Genomic DNA, 6555 nt, shown 5'->3' on the forward strand with positions numbered 1-6555 from the left:
CCTTGCTATGCTGGACAGGGCTCCCCAGGACCCAGGTGGCTGCTGGGGCACACCCATTGTACCCACACCCACTGCTGGGGATGGAGCCAGGCCCCACTGCAGGGGACAGGGCACAGCGGGGAGGACACTTCTTGGAAGAATGAGGACTTCAGATAAAAACTAAGTCTGAGAAACACAAGGTTGCATTTCTCACACATTGGAATTTCGTGGCCTGAGAATTTGTGAAGTGATGCCATAGACATCGGTCTGCAAGTTAACTTTCTTCCATTACAGCCACGTGGGTCTGATTCTTTGTCATGACTGTACAGTGATGCATTGAGCAAGAGAATTTATTCAACCACTACAGTTCCTAGAATTTGGTCGCCTTCACTGGAAATCAGATGACAGTGTTTTTGTTGTTGTTGTTGACTCTCCTTCCCCATCCTGCTTTGCCACATTCTCTCTGCGTGGCCTGACTATCCTTGGAGTGGCCAGGCTTTCCCTCCTGGACAGTCCACAATCTAGTCCTACCCTATCAAGCATTTTGTTAGCTAAACACATTTTTCTTGCTGATCCAAATTCTGTTTGTCTCATCTTACCAATTCACTTTGTTCTCTCTCTCTTTCTCACACATTTCACATGGCATATTATGTTACATATGAAATCACCCCAAACATACAAGACTGCATGTAAAATTTCTTAGCAGGTACATTTTCCAAAATTCTCCAAGCGAGGATTCAACAGTATGTGAACTGAGAACTTCCAGATGTTCAAGCTGGATTTAGAAATGGCAGAGAAACCAGAGATCAAATTGCCAACATTTGCTGGATCATAGAAAAAGCAAGAGAACTCCAGAAAAACATCTACTTCTGCTTTACTGACTACACCAAAGCCTTTGACTGTGCAGATCATAACAAACTGGAAAATTCTTAAAGAGATGGGAATACCAAACCATCTTACCTGCCTCCTGAAAAATCTGTATGCAGGTCAAGAAGTAACAATTAGAACCGGCCATGGAACAACAGACTGGTTCCAATCTGGGAAAGGAGTACATCAAGACTGTATATTGTCACCTTGGTTATTTAATTTATATGCAGAATACATCATGCAACATGCTGGACTGGATGAAGCACAAGCTGGAATCAAGATTTCAGGGAGAAATATCAGTAGCCTCAGATATGCAGAATATACCACCCTTATGGGAGAAAGCAAAGAAAAGAGCCTCTTGATGAAGGTGAAATAGGAGAGTGAAAAAGCAGGCTTAAAACTCAACATACAGAAAACTAAGATTGTGGCATTTGGTCCCATCACTTCATGGCAGATAGATGGGGAAACAATGGAAACAGTGACAGACTTTATTTTCTTGGGCTCTAAAATCACTGCAGATGGTGACTGCAGTCATGAAATTAAAAGATGCTTGCTCCTTGGAAGAAAAGCTGTGACAAATCTAGACAGCATATTAAAAAGCTGAGACTTTGCCAACAAAGGTCCATCTAGTCAAAGCTGTGGTTCTTCCAGTAGTTATGAATGAGTGTGAGAGTTGGACTATAAAGAAAGCTCTCTGAATTGATGGTTTTCAACTGTGGGTTTGGAGAAGACTCTTGAGAGCCCCTTGGACTGCAAGGAGATCCAACTAGTCAATCCTAAAGGAAATCAGTCCTGAATATTCATTGGAAGGGCTGATGATGAAGCTGAAATTCCAATACTTTGGCCACCTAATGTGAAGAACTAAGTCACTGGCAAAGACCCTGATGCTGGGAAAGATTGAAGGCAGGAGGAGAAGGGGACGACAGAGGATGAGATGATTGGATGGCATCACCAACTTGATGGAAATGAGTTTAAGTAAGCTCCAGGTGTGGGTGATGGACAGGGAGGCCTGGTGTGCTGCAGTCCATGGGGTTGCAAAGAGTCGGACACGACTGACCAGTTGAACTGAACTGACATTTTCCAAACATCTCAGTTAAATTTTTTGCTCTGTCTTAGCTAAATAACTCCCCTCCCACTAGGTACTTCATTGTTCTTGTTTAATCCCTAAGTCTTGTCTGACTCTTTTGTGACCCCAAGGACTGTAGCCCACCAGGCTTCTCTGTCCATGAGATTCTCCAGGCAAGAATACTGAAGTGGGTTGCCATTTCCTCCTCCAGGGGATCTTCCTAACCCAGGGATTGAACCTGTGACTCCTGCATTGGTGGGCAGATTCTTTTCCGCTGAGCCACCGGGGAAGCCCACTAGGAACTATACTTACCTCTCAAATGCAAACAAATGTGTTCGGACCTTCTGCCCTTAGAGGGATGTGGAGGGAGGCTGCTGTCCCCTTGGGAAGTGACCTTGTAGATCCCAGGAACCACGTGGCCTTTTCTTTAGCAGATATACCTCCCTAGGTCCTTTTGGGAATGAAAGGTGAGTTGGGAAGGTGATAAGAAAACAAAGAGCTGGCTAACCTGTAACTTGTAAAACTGGAAGCTCAAAGCTGCCTTCTAGGGTAAAAATGGAGGGACAAAGGGCGTCTTTAGAAGAAGGGAAGAAAGTTAGAACAAAGATGTGGAGTATAGGGCACATCTGAGCACGTGAGCCCCGCAGAAGTCAGGCAGTTCCCATGTCCCACCCACCACCTCCTTAACTTGCCAAGAGAGAAGCACGGACACAAAAGACAGCTGTGTGTCCTTCAGCTCATTCTCAGTTATGACAATGACAGGGTGAGGTCTGTCGTATGCCTCCTCTCATCCCACCTGCAACACGCTCCACCGTTTTCCCCCCAGCAGCCTGAGAACAGAAAGGATGCAGTTGCCAAGTGGCCCTGGAGGTACACAGCACCTGCTTTTCACCACCCTGACTGCTGATGTCCGGTGGAGTCTCTCCTGGCTCCAGGGGGGTATCATGGGGTATTTCAAGAGCTAACGAACAGCTGAGATGAGAACTTGGTGATGCATGGGCCTTTCTTTAAGTCTGATTCTAGTTTTGTTTGCACGTAATCCTGGAAGGAGGGTCTGGACTTTTAGAGGATCACACCTGGTCATTCAGTTAGCCTCGTTCAAAGAAACCCCAGTGTCCATCTGTTAAGGAAATCACTAACTGAAGCTGCCCACCCTGGCCAGGCACCATAGTAAACCCCTTACATGAGTTATCTTAAACAGGAGGTCCTGGTGAGGAAAGTGGAACCAACAAGCGACCACCGACGGGAAGAATTCGGGAAGGATCCAAAGGAGACACCAGTCCAAAAGTCCTACCAACCTCCCAGAATCCACCTCTCTGGGATCCTACCAACCTCCCAGAATCCACCTCTCTGGAATCCATCTTGGTGCCACCAGGAAGGACCCTGAGTCAGAATGATTGGCCAGAGACAACCCAGAAACTAATCCTGTCACCATAAAACCCGAGGCTGTGAGCCACATAGTGGAGCGGTCCTCCTGGGTTCCCTTGCCCTCCTGCTCTCTACTCAGGTGCCCCTTTCCAATAAAGTCTTTGTTTTATTGGCCTGTGTGTCTCCTCAGACAATCCATTTCTGAACGTTAGACAAGAGCTCACTCTCAAGCCCTGGAAGGAGTCCTCCTTCCGGTAGCACGTCTATGCTTTGGGGACCCTCTCATTGTACTAAAATGTTCCTCCCCTTCCTGGGAGGATTTCAGGCCCTTCAGCCTCCATCTCTATGACTTCTCCTCCAAGTGCTGACGTCCCCTCTGATTCCAGACACCAGTGCCCATGATCCACCCTTTGCAACTTACTGTCCAGCCCAAACTCCTGACCTCTCTCTATCTGTTCAGAGAAAGTTTGGTTTTTATCTGCTTTGTTATCATAGTCCCAGACATTAATATTAGTGATAAAATCTAGAATTGCTCATCATTAAAAACCAAAGCAATATTGTAAAGCAATTACCCTTCAATTAAAAATAAATTAAAAAAGAAAAAAACACCCCAAAGAATCACAAGGAAAAATCAGAGTAATTCATTGCACCAAAAATGAAATCTCTAAAAAAAAAAAACCCATATAACATTTGAAAGGCAAAAAAAAGTAAGTGTTCTTTAAACATTTGCTAATTGATCTGTGAACGGCAAGCTTTTGTGGCCTAATCTTGGTCTCAGTCCAAATTTGAACTTTTGACTAGTTGTCTTCAAAAGATTTGTAATTTCACTCAGAGCTGAGGCTCCCTCTGAGACCTCTCTGCTGCTGTCAAAACCCGTCGGCCCATCTCATGTGCACTCGAGGAACCCAGATTTTGGTCTCCTATACAGTTTGTCTAAAAGAAATTAAGATCCCGGGAAGAGCGGCTGTGGCTACACCTAGAGACAAGGAAAATCCAGACTTCAAAAGTGGGAGGAAACATTTTTGCCGAACAACAAAGACTGTCAGAGATGGTTAAGGTCGTGTTCAAAAGACAAAGATGCCTACAGTATGGAGGGCTCCTCACGGCCCAGCAGGGACAGTTTCAACATCATCAAATTATAGTAATTATAGTCTGTTGAAACCAGCTGAGACTATAAAAAGAGTCACAAGTCCACGATAATAATTAAAAGGAACACACAGGAATTGTGCCAATTCCTAATAAAGTTTATAAGGCATTCTGTTAATTGTTCAACACAAATAATATGAGTTTGCTACTCAAAGTTAGATTAACACCAAGGTTAACAACCATAAATAAGAAACAGATATAGAAGGAAAGAAAGCATGCTTAAAATATATAATGTCTATGATTTGATTGTTTTATTTCATTTTTATTACATTGATTTGCGGATATTGAAGAATCCTTGCATCCCTGGGATAAAGCCCACTTGGTCATGGTATATGATCTTTTTAATGTGTTGTTGGATTCTGATTGCTAGAATTTTGTTAAGGATTTTTGCATCTATGTTCATCAGTGATATTCATTTTTTAATATTAATTCTTCTGAACCACGATCATAGTGAAAGTTTGTGGCTGAGAGCCGTGAATGACAGCAGGATTCGTAGCCCCCAGAGGAGAGGAACTCCATCTGGAGCCAGAGATGAGGCTTGATCACTCGGTGCTTTTGGGTAGCAGAGTTTTATTAAAGTATAAAAAGAGATAGATAAAGCTTCTGACATAGACATCAGAAGGGGACAGAAAGAGTGCCCCCTTTCATATCAGTTAGCAAGCTGCTAATCAGATAAAAGAAACACCTCAAGACTGAAAGGGTCACACCAGGCCCCTCTCCCACAACGTGAGTTTTGAGATAGAATGGCACAAGGAGAGTCATCTCCAGCCATAAAACAATCACATGACTCTTGAAGAAAGGCAGATTTCCAAGCAAATACAGTTTCATTAACATAGTTTGAGAAAACATTTCCAAGAGTAAAACGTACTGGTTTGCTGAGACATGATCAGCACAAGGTTTGGGAAATAAATGAGTTTTAAGCAGAACAGATTTGAAGAAGGGCAGATTCCAAAGCAAATCAGTTCAGTTCAGTTCAGTCGCTCAGTTGTGTCTGACTTTTTGCGACCCCATGGACTGTAGCACACCAGGCCTCCCTGTCCATTACCCACACCTGGAGCTTACTCAAACTCATGTCCATCAAGTCAGTGATGCCATCCAACCAACTCATCCTCTGTCGTCCCCTTCTCCTCCTGCCTTCAATCTTTCCCAGGATCTTTTCCAGTGAGTCAGTTTTTCACATCAAATGGCCAGAGTATTGGAGCTTCAGCTTCATCATCAGTCCTTCCAATGAAAATTCAGGACTGATTTCCTTTAGATTGACTGGTTGGATCTCCTTGCAGTCCAAGGGGCTCTCAAGAGTCTCCTCCAACATCATAGTTCAAAAACATCAATTCTTCAGAACTCAGCTTTCTTTATGATCCAACACTCTCACCTATATATGACTACTGGAAAAAACATAGCTTTGACTAGGCAGACATTTGTAGGCAAAGTAATGTCTCAGCTTTTTAATATGCTGTTTAGGTTGGTCATAGTTTTTCTTCCAAGGAGCAAACATCTTTTAATTTCATGGCTGCAGTCACCATCTGCAGTGATTTTAGAGCCCAAGAAAATTAAGTCTGTCACTGTTTCCATTGTTTCCCCATCTATTTGCCATGAAGTGATGAGACTGGATGCCATGGTTTAAGTTTTTGAATGTTGATTTTTAAGCCAACCTTTTCAATCTCCTCTTTCACTTTCACCAATAGGCTCTTTAGTTCTTTGCTTTCTGCCATAAGGATGGTGTCCTTTTTCAGTTCAGTTCAGTTGCTCAGTCATGTCCAACTCTTTGCAACCTCATGGACTGCAGCACGCCAGGCCTCCCTGTCCATCACCAACTCCCAGAGTTTACCCAAACTCATGTCCATTGAGTTAGTGATGCCATCCAGCCATCTCATCCTCTGTCGTCCCCTTCTCCTCGTACCCTCAATCTTTCCCAGCATCAGGGTCTTTTCAAATGAGTCAACTCTTCACATCAGGTGGCCAAAGTATTGGAGTTTCAGCTTCAACATCAGTCCTTCCAATGAACACCCAGGACTGATCTCCTTTAGGATGGACTGTTTGGATCTCCTTACAGTCCAAGGGATTCTCAAGAGTCTTCTCAACACCACAGTTCAAAAGCATCAATTCTTTGGCGTTCAGCTTTCTTCACA

The sequence above is a fragment of the Bison bison genome, unplaced genomic scaffold (genome assembly GCF_000754665.1).
Source record: "Bison bison bison isolate TAMUID 2011002044 unplaced genomic scaffold, Bison_UMD1.0 scf7180017864148, whole genome shotgun sequence".
Taxonomy (NCBI): domain Eukaryota; kingdom Metazoa; phylum Chordata; class Mammalia; order Artiodactyla; family Bovidae; genus Bison; species Bison bison.